The 18824-nt window shown below is 45.7% G+C and overlaps 1 pseudogene; it reads left to right on the forward strand.

Annotated features, from left to right (window-relative positions):
• Positions 1-2010: 2010 nt before the first annotated feature.
• LOC134930227 (5S ribosomal RNA) lies at positions 2011-2129 on the forward strand (annotated as a pseudogene).
• The last annotated feature ends 16695 nt before the right edge of the window (positions 2130-18824 follow it).

Here is an 18824-nt window from a genome sequence, read left to right on the forward strand (position 1 = left end):
AAATCAGCACTTCTACGCTTGCGTATGGTGTGCACTGCGCACGCGCGTCGTACTTTCACAAAAGCCGATGCAGTTTCACACTAGGTTTAGCGACGCTTTTCAGTCGCACAGCTGGCCGCAGAGTGATTGACAGGAAGTGGGTGTTTCTGGGAGGAAACTGGCCGTTTTCGGGGAGTGTGTGTAAAAACGCAGGCGTGTCGGATAAAAACGCAGGAGTGACTGGGGAAACGTAGGCGTGGCTGGCCGAACGCAGGGCGTGTTTGTGACGTCAAAACAGGAACTAAATAGTCTGAAGTGATCGCTAGCTAGGAGTAAGTCTCGAGCTACTCTGAAACTGCACAATCTTTTTTTGTAGCAATGCTGCGATCCTTTCGGTCGCACTTCTGCTAAGCTAAGATACACTCCCAGAGGGCGGCGGCTTAGCGTTTGCACTGCTGCTAAAAGCAGCTAGCGAGCGAACAACTCAGAATGAGGGCCACTGGGAGTGTATCTTAGCAGAAGTGCGACCGAAAGGTTCACAGCATTGCTACAAAAAAAGATTGTGCAGTTTCAGAGTAGCTCGAGACTTACTCCTAGTGATCACTTCAGACTATTTAGTTTCTATTTTGACGTCACAAACACGCCCTGCGTTCGGCCAGCCACGCCTACGTTTCCCCAGCCACTCCTGCGTTTTTATCCGACACGCCTGCGTTTTTACACACACTCCCTGAAAACGGCCAGTTACCACCCAGAAACACCCACTTCCTGTCAATCACTCTGCGGCCAGCAGTGCAACTGAAAAGCGTCGCTAGACCTTGTGTGAAACTGCATAGTCTTTTGTGAAAGTACGTGGCGAGTGCGCACTGCGCCCCATATGCATGCGCAGAAGTGCCGTTTTTTTACCTAATCGCTGTGCTGCGAATGAAAGGGGATCAGTAGTAAATGCCGCCGGCCGGAATCCCGGCGGTCAAAATACCGACGCCGGAATCCCGACCACACAATCCCGACAGGGGTGGCGAGCGGAACGCAGCCCCTTGCGGGCTCGCTTCGCTCGCCACGCTGCGGGCACGGTGCCTTGCTACGCTCGCCACACTATTATATTCTCCCTCTATGGGTGTCGTGGACACCCACGGAGGGAGAATATGTCGGGATTGTGGCGGTCGGGATTCCGGCGTCGGTATTTCGACCGCCGGGATTCCAGCCGGCGGCATCTTGACCGCATCCCAATGAAAGCACCTAGCGATCAACTCGGAATGAGGGCCATTGTATCTTTCTTTTCTAGCACACCTACAGCCTGTATCACTTGTGTATTAATTTGACCATAATCACAGTAAATTGTTTAAACTGTGAACATACTGAGGTCTATTGCTTTGTCTGCCACACTTATTTCACAATAATTAAAGCTTTATATATAAGCTGTAAGTAAGCTGGTGCATGCTGCTCTATCCATTACATAAAGTGTGCACCATTTATTATAACAACCTGTATAAATTGTGTATAAACTTATCATATGATTTAAACTTGCTTATTTTTCCATATTACCATACAATTGGGGAATATTGAGTGCATTTCTTTGGGCACTACCTTCCCCTTACTGTCTATTGAAACTCAATCCCTTTTCATTTTCTGGGGTTACTCTCTCATCCCGTGAATATCAGTGGCATTTTGCAATGCACATGGCAACAGAACGCCACCCCACTTAGGGACAGCAGAAGTGCCCCTCTATTCTTTACTTCTGAGCCCGTGTCTGTCTCTGATCACTCTCTCATTCTGTCATTCGATGTTGAGACAGATGATTGAACAGCAGAAGTGCTAAGAAACCCAGACCTGGCTCCCTCTTTTCAGAAATTTATTAGAAGACATCCATACCTAAAATACATTCTGAGATTTATGCCACTCAGTAACATCTTCTATTACTTTTGCTCTTTTACGGGTATAAAATGTAGGTATACATCAGTTTTACATTTTTATACACAAAGTCTTACAGGAGTCTGTGTGTCCAAATTGATTGTGTGTGTCAGAAATTAAATTACCTACGGTCAGACCGCACTGGGTATGCCCAACCTCGTCTGATCTTGAAAGCTATGCACTGCAGGGCCTTGTCAGTACCTGGATGGGAGACCACCAGGGAATACTAGGTACCGTAGGTACTTTATTCTCTTACACAAATTGAATTTTGTGAGCCACGGACAACGCACAGACTATACAGACTATAGATCTGATTACATATTGAAGTATAAATCTTTACGGAACAATAGTGCACCGACATTTACCTCAGTATAATTTACACGCAAGCCCTATATGTGTTGGTGTGCTCAGATTGGTGGCGTGCATTAGAATTAATTTACCTACGGTCAGACTGCACTAGGGAGGCCAATCCCGGGATCGGGATCGGTGTGATCCCGGGATTTGGGCCCAAAAATGCTGGGATTTGAATCCCGGGATTGGCCAGCGCGGTCAGTGTATCTGTGTGTCCATGGCTGCTGCCTGCGGCCCGCTTAATTAGTAAGCAGGGACGTGCGGTGAGCTAAAAAGCTAAGGAGGCACTTGCTAGCCCTATAGCCAGATTTACACACAAAATATGAACCAAAGGGTGCATGTGGGCATTATACACAAGTGCAGCAGTATAAACTCCTGGAAATTTGGTGAGTTTTGATCTGAGATGTGCGGAAGCTTAGACTTTTTGCTCCAGAGTATTGGCTATAGAAATGATTACAACAATGCTAAGAAGATATTTCAAACATATTCTTTGTATTTTCCATATACTTTATACAGTCAAAACTCTGGTACAAATGTAAGTATGACAGTAAAGGCTCTGTCTCACCTGCGTCACCCCACCGCACGTCACTGTTAGTAAGTGATATCGCTACCTACACCGACACTCCCTCACTGCTCCAGACATCCTCCCTCTCTTCTCCAGACATCCTCCCTGCTCGCTACACCCACCGGCACCTTCCCTTCCTGTTCCTTACATGCTCCCTACACACCCACCCTCCCGCTGCTCCCTACACCCACCCTCCCGCTGCTCCCTACACCCACCCTCCCTTTCCTGTTCCTTACATGCTCCCTACACCCACCCTCCCGCTGCTCCCTACACCCACTCTCCCGCTGCTCCCTACACCCACCCTCCCTTCCTGTTCCATACATGCTCCCTACACCCACTCTCCCGCTGCTCCCTAGTCTCTACACCCACCCTCCCTTCCTGCCCCTTACATGCTCCCTACACCCACCCTCCCTTGCTCCCTACATCCACCCTCCCTTGCTGCCCTCCACATACTCTCCCTGCTCCCTACACTGATCCCTACTGCAATCCCGGGAATCCCGGGATTGAGCATTTTTCAATCCCGAATCCCGGGATTGAAAAAATGCCCCGGGATTGGCCTTCATAGACTGCACTGGGAAGCTATGCACTGTAGGGCCTGGTCGTTACCTGGATCGGTGACCACCTGAGAATACTAGGTACCGTAGGTATTTTGTACTTTCACACCACATCACATTCTGTGACCATAAAACACATTATAGATCACAGACCAAATTGGAACATTAGACCACACTGAGCCCCAGTGAGTGACTCAATTCCCATAAGTATTTCCCGATACAGGGACACATAGGTATTTTATTTAACAAGGGAAAACATACATATTTTTCACCCACCTATACTTTTTTCGCCTAGAATCTTAGCATTTGTGCATTTATGAGCATATATTAGTGTCTGCTCCCCTTATTTTTAAGTTTATTTCAATAAAAGTTAAATTTTAAATTTACTCATATTATCATTTTCACAAGCGTGTCCTGGAAAAGACAAATAGTTGCTTCTGTCTTTTGTTCTCTGAAAAGACCACACCCTGTCTCTATAGTTTACCAAACTATCTTCTGGGAGCACCACCAACCTATTGCAGAAATTATTCTTTTTATTAGGCTTGATGTTGGTTACACAATAATAAGTTAACATAAAATTAATACCACGTACACTATATCTTGTACAGATTTATACTTGTTTACTATGTAGTGTGCAGCCACACATCCAATCCCTTGCAGCCACATACTACATAGGTGTGCTCAGCTGCAGTACTAAGTATTTTTTCACAAAATACAATGTGAGCTTCAAGTAGTTAGAATTCTCTAGCTCTCTATGCACGGTCAGATAGCTCATGAACGGTGCATCTGACTGCATTGCCACATGCGATGGGTTTGAATCCCAGATATGGGTTTGAAATATAATAGAGGACAGTGTGACTGAATAACAAAGAGCTCTCAAGTAAAGTTCATGAATGTTGTATAGGTATCAGTGACGGAAGGGATGGGGGAAGGATACACAGTCAGGAGATGCTGGGCTTCAAAGAGGACAGAAGCTACAAGTGAAAGTAATTAAAACGGATAATTAACAAGTGTCACCAACAGCGCCCCTTACCCTGCAGCGATGTGTGTGGTGCCACACTCCACACCACCCTACGTCCCTGGGTATTTGTAACCAGTAGTCAGTGCCACATTACATATGCAGAGTGGGATTAGGGGAAAACGTCAAGGTTTGCAGAACTGGAACAAGGCCTAATAGGTTAAAGGATGCTACTGGCCCATTGGCTTCATAGTGACACTAGAGTTACGGTCCATCTTTCATGCTGTTCTGTCTCAGACTCGTTTCAAATCTTATGCAACCACAGTTGCAATAGAAGCAGTGCGCAGTCAGGTGGTTCCTGCTCAGTGATGGTTGTTATTCAGATAAGTAGAAGAGTGGAGTACACAGGTGGGTAGGGGGTTGCATTGGATAGAAAAGTTGGTGAGCACGGGGATATGTTAGTGAACAGCTGATGAGTATAAGGGTACAGTATGTTAGGGAAAAGCTGTTTAGCACGTAGGCATGTTAGGGAACAGCTGCTGAGCATGGTATGTGAGGAATTGCTGTTAGCCATGTGAGGGAAATCTGTCCGGCAAAGGGTTTTGGCCCAGATTTATCAATCCTTGGGAAATGTGATAAATTGCACGGTGATAAAGTACTAGCCAATCAGCTCCTAACTGCCATGTCACATGTGTTTGAAAAATTACACTTAGGAGCTGATTGGCTGGTACTTTATCACCGTGCAATTAATGAATCTTTGAGGCATGATAAATCTGGGCACATGTGAGATAAAGCTTCTGGACAGAGCGGTATGTTAGGAAAAAGCTTGTGGGCAGTGGATCATTAAGGAAAAGCCGATAGACAGAAGGACATGTGAGTGAAAGGCTTGTAGCTGGGGAAGGCATGAGGGTGAAAAGCTGGTATAGAGTTTCATGTTTTTCATTTTTTTCGCCCTGATTTAGCATAGACACATTTTGTATTGTGCAGGTATACAGGCATTTTACATTGCCTTTGACTAATTGCATAATATATAGTAAAAAAAAACCCAATGTATTTTCTTGGCTTTTTATTTTTTAAATGTAACATTTTGAAAACCCCTGACTCTAGCAATCATGTGTATTTTCTACTGCAGCAGTGGAGCCTGGACAGTGTTCTGCAGTACATCTGGACTGCATCCTTGCCAGCCAGCCAGGAGAAAGTAAGTACTCATCATGTTGCTTTTAACATATTTGTATCTGTAGGTATTGGAAACAAACACTATGCTGATTATCATATCACGCTGTACTACAGAAAACCTTCATTCAGCAGTGCCAATATTACAGTGTTTTAGTTTTTTCACTTTTAAAAATGAACTGAAGTTGGAGAAAGGATCACATTTGGAGACATTTATTAATGCTAGACACACTAATTACCAGAAAAAAGTTGAGCATGATAGAGGGGTCATTCCGACCCGATCGCTCGCTGCAGTTTGTCGCAGCACAGCGATCGGGTTGGAACTGCGCATGCGCCGGCGCCGCAGTGTGCCGGCGCATGGCAGTCGTCGGTGCCCAGCGATCGCCTCTGAGACAGAGGTGATCACTGGGCGGGAGGGGGCTGAACGGCGGCGTTAAGCCGCCGTTTAAGGGGAGCGGTCCAGCCAACGCAGGCGTGGCCGGACCGTTGGGGGGGCGGGCCGCTGCAGCCAGCGGGAGCGACAAGTAATTCCCGGCCAGCCGCAGGAGCTGCGCTGGCCGGGAGTTACTCCTCAAATACAAAGGCGGCGATGCTTTTGTATTTGAGCGGGGGGGCCGGCACTGACATGCGGGGCGGACTAGCCCTGTGCTGGGCGTCCCCCCGCATGTCTGAGTTTACAATCGTAGCTGTGCTAAACTTAGCACAGCTACGATCAACTCGGAATAACCCCCCGTTTTCTTATATTAAGGTTTAACCTAGTTCAGAAAAAAGTAGGTTAATACCGCGCTAGAAAATATAAAGCTGCTCCGATTTGAAATTGGTTAGAAAGGGTGATATGGGAGCGCTAGTGAGTATTAATTATACCTGCAAAGTAAAAACAAATTATTTAAAACAATTGCTTAGCATTGAAAAATACTGCTGCTGTATTGCAGAACGTTTACACTCTTTTTTGAATGTTTGGTTGGGATACCGGCCGGCCGGTATGGAGGTTGCTGGTGTCAGAGTTTCCGTGTCTTTTGCGGGCGGGGAGGTGGAGTCCCTATCTATCTAGCCCTATCCTACCTTCCTTCCCTGCGACGCTGGTTACTCGTCCTGGCAGTCGTCCTCCGTTCCTGGCATGTTTCACAAAACCGTTGGAGAGGAGGAGATATAGTCACCGATCTGTGTATGGTTAACTTGCATCCAGCATTGTGCTATGGCATCTGGCACTTAATACAATGCTGGATGCAAGTTAACCATACACAGATCGGTGACTATATCTCCTCCTCTCCAACGGTTTTGTGAAACACGCCAGGAACGGAGGACGAGTAACCAGCGTCGCAGGGAAGGAAGGTAGGATAGGGCTAGATAGATAGGGACTCCACCTCCCCGCCCGCAAAAGACACGGAAACTCTGACACCAGCAACCTCCATACCGGCCGTCCGGTATCCCAACCAAACATTCAAAAAAGAGTGTAAACGTTCTGCAATACAGCAGCAGTATTTTTCAATGATAAGCAATTGTTTTAAATAATTTGTTTTTACTTTGCAGGTATAATTAATACTCACTAGCGCTCCCATATCACCCTTTCTAAGGTTTAACCTAGTGTTCATTCCAGTACCCTGCACCTGTCACAACCCATGCAGTTCCTCTGTTCTACCTGGGGTGTCACTCTCTGCTCTGATGCTTCTAGCTCACTCTAGTCTGTATCTCAGCAAGAGGGCTATAGGCAACCTGCACTTTAGTTAATATATCCCTCAGTCTTTCCCTGCTTTAGATGCTCCAGGCATGTAACCTGCAGTCTATACAGCTGCTCGGAGTACCCTCGGGACACTTTAGGCAGTCCTGTACTTCCCAATGCTGGTGGAACCGCCTCCTGATGTCTTGCTCTCAGGGGCGGAGCCAGCACAGAGCGCACTGCCGCCATGTTACACCGCTAAACATAACAGTCACATGACTTATCACAGCCACTTGCTACCATCAAAGCAGCAGCTACAGTATTCACCAGTGTCATTTGGCCTTAAATATAAATTATCAGTATATTGTCGGAACTTTAAATGGATTTTTATTTTTACTTGAAGTGTTTTGTTAGTATGAAAATAAAAATACATATCTTGATATTTTATAACTCAATTTATCAAGTTAATTTGAATAAAGCATAAAAATATGATGGCGCAAAGACATGCTATATAGCTGTGACAGAATAATTATAGTGTAAGATTGATTATAAAGTGAAATATTATAGGAAAGGCAGACAGTGAAAAATTACCCATTTCCAGCCATAAGAGAAGCATGAATAACTGTTGATTAGAGCAGAATCAGGATAATGTAGTCATTTATGGTAAGACAATTTGATAAACAGTGAATTTCCAATTAATAAAATATAATAAATAAGGACGGCATGTTAAAGTCTCTGTATATCAGTCTGTAAATGTTCTTGGCATCATTACCTTGTCTACTTAAAATTATTCTTTGGCATAGTCTACAAGACTGAGATATAAATGATTGCCTAACCCCGCCCCCTTTCTACCACGACTGCTTTTTATTTATTTATTTAATTAAACTACACTATGTAGACAAATGTGATTGGACACCCCACTACCCTGTGCAAGCGAAATGATGTGCTGCTACTGCAGACACGCGTTCGTGAAGGTATAAAATGGGTAGAGGGCCACTGATCATTTGCTAATTAAGTGGATTGCCGGAAGGAGCTAGCATTGTAAGCTGCGCAATGTCATGTTTCAAGGGCGACGCTGGACTGGTATACAGAAACTTTGGTAACCTGTATGGACTGGTCAGCTCAGAGTCCAGATCTTAACCCCACTAAGAACCTTTGGGATGAATTGGAGTGATGGGTGTGATCTAGACCAACTTGACCTTCTTCAGTGTCACAGCTGGTCACTGTACTTAGGGCCTAATTCAGACCTGATCGCTCCTCTGCGAATTTGCAGAGGTTTGCGGTCAGATAGTCGCTGCCTAGACAGAGTGAATACCCTCGCCATACAAGTCTGTGTTCGCGGTGCGAAAAGCTTTGCAAACGCCAGTCAGCTCCAAATCCATTCGCAACTCACTCATCATCGAATGTTTTTTCCAGTCTGTGCGTAGCCCAGGACCTACTCCTAAAGTGGGTTAGAATCAGGCTGATCAGGGCCGCAGCTGACATCACACAGCCGCCCTGAAAACGCTTGGGAATGCCTGCATTTTTCCAGACACTCCCAGAAAATGGCCAGTTACCACCCACAAATGCCTGCTTCCTGTTAATCAACTAGCGATCAAAAAAGCCACTGGATTATTTCACAGTTTGGCCTCACGCGTGCGCACTAATATCCATACCCATGTGCAGTCGATCGATAGGGCTAGGGAGCACAATATGCACTTGGGTCAGTAATTGGTTAGATAATAGGGAGCAGCGCGTTGTGGTCAATGGATCATTTTCAAATTGGACTAAAGTACTAAGTGGTGTGCCACAAGGGTCTGTACTTGGACCACTTTTGTTCAACATTTTCATCAACGCCCTAACAGTAGGTCTAGAGAGCATGGTATCAATTTTTGCAGACGATACCAAATTGTGTAAGGTTATAAATACGGAGGGGGGTGTTGAGTCTCTTCAGAACAACTTAACTAAACTGGAAGCATGGGCAGCAAAATGGAGAATGAGATTCAACACAGACAAGTGTAAGGTAATGCACTGTGAGGGCAAAACCAAAAATAATACCTACATACTAAATGGGGTAATATTAGGGGATTCTGTACTGGAAAAAGACTTAGGCGTTCACATAGATAACAAATTAAGCAGCAGTGCCCGAAGTAGGAGTGCAGCAAAGAAGGCTTATAAGATATTAGCATGCATAAAACGGGGAATTGATGCAAGGGATGAGAGTATTATGCTCCCATTATATAAATCACTAGTGAGGCCACATCTTGAATACAGTGTGCAATTTTGGGCACTCTATTACAAAAAGGATATCCTGGAGCTAGAAAAGGTTCAGAGGCAGGCGACCAAACTAATCAAGGGCATGGAGACGCTGGAATACGAGGAAAGGCTTGCAAGGCTAGGCATGTTTACATTGGAAAAGAGGAGACTAAGAGGGGACATGATCAACATCTACAAATATATAAGGGGTCAATACACAGAGCTTGGGAGGGACCTGTTTTCTATAAGATCAGCACAGAGGACATGTGATCACTCGCTTAGGTTAGAGGAGAGGAGTTTCCGCACATTGAGGCGAAAAGGTTTTTTCACAGTAAGGACAATACGTGTTTGGAATTCCCTGCCTGAGAGAGTAGTAACAGCGGACTCAGTCAACACCTTTAAGAATGGGTTAGATAAATTCCTATTGGATAAAGATATTCAGGGTTATGGTGTGTAGGCACGCATTATAGTTAATATAACTAGTCCTAACATAAAAATAACTAGTCCTATAATAATGCTGCATAGGAGACCACAAATAGGTTGAACTCGATGGACAATTGTCTTTTTTCAACCTTAGTTACTATGATAATCGACCGCATTGTGAATTTGCACAACAGCGATCAGGTCTGTATTAGGCCCTTAAAGCGGAATGGAAAAACATACCAGCTGCTGTTGTCCAGGAACTTGTGGACAGTTTGCCAAGATGGGTGTCTGCAGTAATCACTGCACGTGGTGGACCTACAAGCACTGACGTCAATAAAATCTTGTTGATTTCTTTGCTGTCAGTGTTCAATTACTTTTGTCTGCATAGTGTAAAACTTTGTACATTGAAAACTAGGCCTGATTCGGATTTGGAAGCAAGGCAGAAACAAAACATTGTGTTTGGAACAAACCATTTTGCAATAAAAGGGAAGTAAATACAATTATATTTTTTCTGTGCAGGGTAAATACTGGCTGCTTATGCATGTAGCCCACAAATGTTAGACAGGTTTATTTTTACACTGCAATTAAGATTTCAGTTTGGATACACCCCACCCAAATCTAAATCTCTCTGCACATGTTACATTTACCCCACTTGCAGTGCAACATGATTTTTTTTATTTTTTTTATTCAAATCTGAATCAGGCCCACTGTGCCATATCAGGCTCCATTAGAGATTCTGGGGCTCACTGAGAGTTGTACATACTAGAGATGAGCGCCGGAAATTTTTCGGGTTTTGTGTTTTGGTTTTGGGTTCGGTTCCGCGGCCGTGTTTTGGGTTCGACCGCGTTTTGGCAAAACCTCACCGAATTTTTTTTGTCGGATTCGGGTGTGTTTTGGATTCGGGTGTTTTTTTCAAAAAACACTAAAAAACAGCTTAAATCATAGAATTTGGGGGTCATTTTGATCCCAAAGTATTATTAACCTCAAAAACCATAATTTACACTCATTTTCAGTCTATTCTGAATACCTCACACCTCACAATATTATTTTTAGTCCTAAAATTTGCACCTAGGTCGCTGGATGACTAAGCTAAGCGACCCTAGTGGCCGACACAAACACCGGGCCCATCTAGGAGTGTCACTGCAGTGTCACACAGGATGTCCCTTCCAAAAAACCCTCCCCAAACAGCACATGACGCAAAGAAAAAAAGAGGCGCAATGAGGTAGCTGTGTGAGTAAGATAAGCGACCCTAGTGGCCGACACAAACACCGGACCCATCTAGGAGTGTCACTGCAGTGTCACGCAGGATGTCCCTTCCAAAAAACCCTCCCCAAACAGCACATGACGCAAAGAAAAAAAGAGGCGCAATGAGGTAGCTGTGTGAGTAAGATAAGCGACCCTAGTGGCCGACACAAACACCGGTCCCATCTAGGAGTGTCACTGCAGTGTCACGCAGGATGTCCCTTCCAAAAAACCCTCCCCAAACAGCACATGACGCAAAGAAAAAAAGAGGCGCAATGAGGTAGCTGTGTGAGTAAGATAAGCGACCCTAGTGGCCGACACAAACACCGGGCCCATCTAGGAGTGTCACTGCAGTGTCACGCAGGATGTCCCTTCCAAAAAACCCTCCCCAAACAGCACATGACGCAAAGAAAAAAAGAGGCGCAATGAGGTAGCTGTGTGAGTAAGATAAGCGACCCTAGTGGCCGACACAAACACCGGGCCCATCTAGGAGTGTCACTGCAGTGTCACGCAGGATGTCCCTTCCAAAAAACCCTCCCCAAACAGCACATGACGCAAAGAAAAAAAGAGGCGCAATGAGGTAGCTGTGTGAGTAAGATAAGCGACCCTAGTGGCCGACACAAACACCGGGCCCATCTAGGAGTGTCACTGCAGTGTCACGCAGGATGTCCCTTCCAAAAAACCCTCCCCAAACAGCACATGACGCAAAGAAAAAAAGAGGCGCAATGAGGTAGCTGTGTGAGTAAGATAAGCGACCCTAGTGGCCGACACAAACACCGGGCCCATCTAGGAGTGTCACTGCAGTGTCACGCAGGATGTCCCTTCCAAAACCCCCCCCCCAAACAGCACATGACGCAAAGAAAAAAAGAGGCGCAATGAGGTAGCTGTGTGAGTAAGATAAGCGACCCTAGTGGCCGACACAAACACCGGGCCCATCTAGGAGTGGCACTGCAGTGTCACGCAGGATGTCCCTTCCAAAAAACCCTCCCCAAACAGCACATGACGCAAAGAAAAATTAAAGAAAAAAGGAGGTGCAAGATGGAATTGTCCTTGGGCCCTCCCACCCACCCTTATGTTGTATAAACAGGACATGCACACTTTAACCAACCCATCATTTCAGTGACAGGGTCTGCCACACGACTGTGACTGAAATGACGGGTTGGTTTGGACCCCCACCAAAAAAGAAGCAATTAATCTCTCCTTGCACAAACTGGCTCTACAGAGGCAAGATGTCCACCTCATCATCATCCTCCGATATATCACCGTGTACATCCCCCTCCTCACAGATTATCAATTCGTCCCCACTGGAATCCACCATCTCAGCTCCCTGTGTACTTTGTGGAGGCAATTGCTGCTGGTCAATGTCTCCACGGAGGAATTGATTATAATTCATTTTAATGAACATCATCTTCTCCACATTTTCTGGATGTAACCTCGTACGCCGATTGCTGACAAGGTGAGCGGCGGCACTAAACACTCTTTCGGAGTACACACTTGTGGGAGGGCAACTTAGGTAGAATAAAGCCAGTTTGTGCAAGGGCCTCCCAAATTGCCTCTTTTTCCTGCCAGTATAAGTACGGACTGTGTGACGTGCCTACTTGGATGCGGTCACTCATATAATCCTCCACCATTCTTTCAATGGTGAGAGAATCATATGCAGTGACAGTAGACGACATGTCCGTAATCGTTGTCAGGTCCTTCAGTCCGGACCAGATGTCAGCATCAGCAGTCGCTCCAGACTGCCCTGCATCACCGCCAGCGGGTGGGCTCGGAATTCTGAGCCTTTTCCTCGCACCCCCAGTTGCGGGAGAATGTGAAGGAGGAGATGTTGACAGGTCGCGTTCCGCTTGACTTGACAATTTTCTCACCAGCAGGTCTTTGAACCCCAGCAGACTTGTGTCTGCCGGAAAGAGAGATCCAAGGTAGGCTTTAAATCTAGGATCGAGCACGGTGGCCAAAATGTAGTGCTCTGATTTCAACAGATTGACCACCCGTGAATCCTTGTTAAGCGAATTAAGGGCTCCATCCACAAGTCCCACATGCCTAGCGGAATCGCTCCGTGTTAGCTCCTCCTTCAATGTCTCCAGTTTCTTCTGCAAAAGCCTGATGAGGGGAATGACCTGACTCAGGCTGGCAGTGTCTGAACTGACTTCACGTGTGGCAAGTTCAAAGGGCATCAGAACCTTGCACAACGTTGAAATCATTCTCCACTGCGCTTGAGACAGGTGCATTCCACCTCCTATATCGTGCTCAATTGTATAGGCTTGAATGGCCTTTTGCTGCTCCTCCAACCTCTGAAGCATATAGAGGGTTGAATTCCACCTCGTTACCACTTCTTGCTTCAGATGATGGCAGGGCAGGTTCAGTAGTTTTTGGTGGTGCTCCAGTCTTCTGTACGTGGTGCCTGTCCTCCGAAAGTGTCCCGCAATTCTTCTGGCCACCGACAGCATCTCTTGCACGCCCCTGTCGTTTTTAAAAAAATTCTGCACCACCAAATTCAAGGTATGTGCAAAACATGGGACGTGCTGGAATTTGCCCATATTTAATGCACACACAATATTGCTGGCGTTGTCCGATGCCACAAATCCACAGGAGAGTCCAATTGGGGTAAGCCATTCCGCGATGATCTTCCTCAGTTGCCGTAAGAGGTTTTCAGCTGTGTGCGTATTCTGGAAACCGGTGATACAAAGCGTAGCCTGCCTAGGAAAGAGTTGGCGTTTGCGAGATGCTGCTACTGGTGCCGCCGCTGCTGTTCTTGCGGCGGGAGTCCATACATCTACCCAGTGGGCTGTCACAGTCATATAGTCCTGACCCTGCCCTGCTCCACTTGTCCACATGTCCGTGGTTAAGTGGACATTGGGTACAACTGCATTTTTTAGGACACTGGTGAGTCTTTTTCTGACGTCCGTGTACATTCTCGGTATCGCCTGCCTAGAGAAGTGGAACCTAGATGGTATTTGGTAACAGGGGCACACTGCCTCAATAAATTGTCTAGTTCCCTGTGAACTAACGGCGGATACCGGACGCACGTCTAACACCAACATAGTTGTCAAGGCCTCAGTTATCCGCTTTGCAGCAGGATGACTGCTGTGATATTTCATCTTCCTCGCAAAGGACTGTTGGACAGTCAATTGCTTACTGGAAGTAGTACAAGTGGGCTTACGACTTCCCCTCTGGGATGACCATCGACTCCCAGCAGCAACAACAGCAGCGCCAGCAGCAGTAGGCATTACACGCAAGGATGCATCGGAGGAATCCCAGGCAGGAGAGGACTCGTCAGAATTGCCAGTGACATGGCCTGCAGGACTATTGGCATTCCTGGGGAAGGAGGAAATTGACACTGAGGGAGTTTGTGGGGTGGTTTGCGTGAGCTTGGTTACAAGAGGAAGGGATTTACTGGTCAGTGGACTGCTTCCGCTGTCGCCCAAAGTTTTTGAACTTGTCACTGACTTATTATGAATGCGCTGCAGGTGACGTATAAGGGAGGATGTTCCGAGGTGGTTAACGTCCTTACCCCTACTTATTACAGCTTGACAAAGGCAACACACGGCTTGACACCTGTTGTCTGCTTTTCTGTTGAAATACCTCCACACTGAAGAGCTGATTTTTTTGGTATTTTCACCAGGCATGTCAACGGCCATATTCCTCCCACGGACAACGGGTGTCTCCCCGGGTGCCTGACTTAAACAAACCACCTCACCATCAGAATCCTCCTGGTCAATTTCCTCCCCAGCGCCAGCAACACCCATATCCTCCTCATCCTGGTGTACTTCAACACTGACATCTTCAATCTGACTATCAGGAACTGGACTGCGGGTGCTCCTTCCAGCAATTGCAGGGGGCGTGCAAATGGTGGAAGGCGCATGCTCTTCACGTCCAGTGTTGGGAAGGTCAGGCATCGCAACCGACACAATTGGACTCTCCTTGTGGATTTGGGATTTCGAAGAACGCACAGTTCTTTGCGGTGCTTTTGCCAGCTTAGTCTTTTCAGTTTTCTAGCGAGAGGCTGAGTGCTTCCATCCTCATGTGAAGCTGAACCACTAGCCAGGGCCTCAGACGTTCCTTGCCACTCCGTGTGGTAAATGGCATATTGGCAAGTTTACGCTTCTCCACCGACAATTTTATTTTAGGTTTTGGAGTCCTTTTTTTACTGATATTTGGTGTTTTGGATTTGACATGCTCTGTACTATGACATTGGGCATCGGCCTTGGCAGACGACGTTGCTGGCATTTCATCGTCTCGGCCATGACTAGTGGCAGCAGCTTCAGCACGAGGTGGAAGTGGATCTTGATCTTTCCCTAATTTTGGAACCTCAACATTTTTGTTCTCCATATTTTAATAGGCACAACTAAAAGGCACCTCAGGTAAACAATGGAGATGGATGGATACTAGTATACTTATGGATGGACTGCCGAGTGCCGACACAGAGGTAGCTACAGCCGTGGACTAACGTACTGTGTCTGCTGCTAATATAGACTGGATGATTGATAATGAGATGAAATCAATATATATATGTATGTGTATATAATATCACTAGTACTGCAGCCGGACAGGTAGATAATATATTTATTAGGTAATGATGACTGATGACGGACCTGCTGGACACTGTCAGCTCAGCAGCACCGCAGACTGCTACAGTAAGCTACTATACTATAGTAGTATGTACAAAGAAGAAAGAAAAAAAAAAACCACGGGTAGGTGGTATACAATTATGGATGGACTGCCGAGTGCCGACACAGAGGTAGCTACAGCCGTGGACTAACGTACTGTGTCTGCTGCTAATATAGACTGGATGATTGATAATGAGATGAAATCAATATATATATGTATGTATATATAATATCACTAGTACTGCAGCCGGACAGGTAGATAATATATTTATTAGGTAATGATGACTGATGACGGACCTGCTGGACACTGTCAGCTCAGCAGCACCGCAGACTGCTACAGTAAGCTACTATACTATAGTAGTATGTACAAAGAAGAAAGAAAAAAAAAAACCACGGGTAGGTGGTATACAATTATGGATGGACTGCCGAGTGGCGACACAGAGGTAGCTACAGCCGTGGACTAACGTACTGTGTCTGCTGCTAATATAGACTGGATGATTGATAATGAGATGAAATCAATATATATATGTATGTATATATAATATCACTAGTACTGCAGCCGGACAGGTAGATAATATATTTATTAGGTAATGATGACTGATGACGGACCTGCTGGACACTGTCAGCTCAGCAGCACCGCAGACTGCTACAGTAAGCTACTATACTATAGTAGTATGTACAAAGAAGAAAGAAAAAAAAAAACCACGGGTAGGTGGTATACAATTATGGATGGACTGCTGAGTGCCGACACAGAGGTAGCTACAGCCGTGGACTAACGTACTGTGTCTGCTGCTAATATAGACTGGATGATTGATAATGAGATGAAATCAATATATATATGTATGTATATATAATATCACTAGTACTGCAGCCGGACAGGTAGATAATATATTTATTAGGTAATGATGACTGATGACGGACCTGCTGGACACTGTCCGCTCAGCAGCACCGCAGACTGCTACAGTAAGCTACTATACTCTATAGTAGTATGTACAAAGAAGAAAGAAAAAAAAAAACCACGGGTAGGTGGTATACAATTATGGATGGACTGCCGAGTGCCGACACAGAGGTAGCTACAGCCGTGGACTAACGTACTGTGTCTGCTGCTAATATAGAGTCTAGACTGGATGATAAATTATTGATAATGAGATGAAATCAATATAATATCACTAGTACTGCAGCCGGACAGGTACTATATATATTTATTATGTAATGACTGATGACGGACCTGCTGGACACTGTCAGGTCAGCACAGCACCGCAGACTGCTACAGTAAGCTACTATAGTAGTATGTATAAAGAAGAATGAAAAAAAAAAAACCACGGGTAGGTGGTATACAATATTATATATATATATATATATATATATATATATATATATATAAACAGGTATCCAACAATATTGTGGATCTACCTGTTGAGGGAGATTTCCACTTTGGAGCACCTCACTGTTGTTTATTTTCTGATATGAGTGCAGGACAATACATACTATATATATATATATATATATATATATATATATATATATATATATATATACAATTATATATATATATATATATATATATATATATATTAAACTGGTGGTGATTGATTATTAAACTGGTGGTCACTTCAGGACAGGTCACGTTGCAACTTGCAACTAGTACTCCGAGGCCTAAGCAGACAATCACAAAATATATTATTATACTGGTGGTCAGTGTGGTCACAACAATGGCAGTGTGGCACTGACTCTGGCAGCAAAAGTGTGCACTGTACGTTATATGTACTCCTGAGTCCTGCTCTCAGACTCTAACTGCTCCCCACTGTCAGTGTCTCCCCCACAAGTCAGATAATACACTTACAGTCACACTATCTAATCTATAAATATCACTTCAGCAAGTAGTATAGTAGTATACAGTAGTACTCCTCCTAATAATGCTCCCCGAAAATACTGTGTCTCTCTCTTCTCTAAACGGAGAGGACGCCAGCCACGTCCTCTCCCTATCAATCTCAATGCACGTGTGAAAATGGCGGCGACGCGCGGCTCCTTATATAGAATCCGAGTCTCGCGATAGAATCCGAGCCTCGCGAGAATCCGACAGCGTGATGATGACGTTCGGGCACGCTCGGGTTAGCCGAGCAAGGCGGGAAGATCCGAGCCTGCTCGGACCCGTGTAAAAAACCTGAAGTTCGGACGGGTTCGGATTCAGAGGAACCGAACCCGCTCATCTCTAGTACATACAGTACAATAAATAGATCTTTTTTATATCAAAGTTGTGTTTCCCTACTGTGCGTGCGCATCAAAGAGGCAAACCTCTTCAGCCACATCTTCGACTTAAGACTGCTTATGTTTAGAGAGGCGGAAAAGGATACAGAAAGCACGGACTGACTACAGTAAAGGTGTAATAATTAGTGATGTGCACCGGAAATTTCTCTAACGTCCTAGTGGATGCTGGGGACTCCGTAAGGACCATGGGGAATAGACGGGCTCCGCAGGAGACATGGGCACTTTAAGAAAGAATTTAGATTCTGGTGTGCTCTGGCTCCTCCCTCTATGTCCCTCCTCCAGACCTCAGTTTGAATCTGTGCCCGGACGAGCTGGGTGCTGTTCAGTGAGCTCTCCTGAGCTTGCTGTAAGAAAGTATTTTGTTAGGTTTTTTTATTTTCAGGGAGCTCTGCTGGCAACAGACTCCCTGCATCGTGGGACAGAGGGGAGAGAAGCAGCCCTACTCTCTGAAGATAGGTCCTGCTTCTTAGGCTACTGGACACCATTAGCTCCAGAGGGATCGTACACAGGATCTCACCCTCGTCGTCCGATCCCAGAGCCGCGCCGCCGTCCCCCTCGCAGAGCCGGAAGACAGAAGCCGGGTGAGTATGAGAAGCAAAGAAGACTTCGAAATCGGCGGCAGAAGACTCCGTTCTTCACATGAGGTAACGCACAGCACTGCAGCTGTGCGCCATTGCTCCATACACACCTCACATACTCCGGTCACTGTAAGGGTGCAGGGCGCAGGGGGGGGGGTGCCCTGGGCAGCATATGGACCTCTGTTGGCAAAAGTAAACATATATACAGTTGGGCACTGTATATATGTATGAGCCCCCGCCAAAAAGATATGTATTTTAGCGGGACAGAAGCCCGCCGTCGAGGGGGTGGGGCTTCTCCCTCAGCACTCACCAGCAACATTTTT

Source organism: Pseudophryne corroboree, chromosome 5 (assembly GCF_028390025.1).
Source record: "Pseudophryne corroboree isolate aPseCor3 chromosome 5, aPseCor3.hap2, whole genome shotgun sequence".
Taxonomy (NCBI): domain Eukaryota; kingdom Metazoa; phylum Chordata; class Amphibia; order Anura; family Myobatrachidae; genus Pseudophryne; species Pseudophryne corroboree.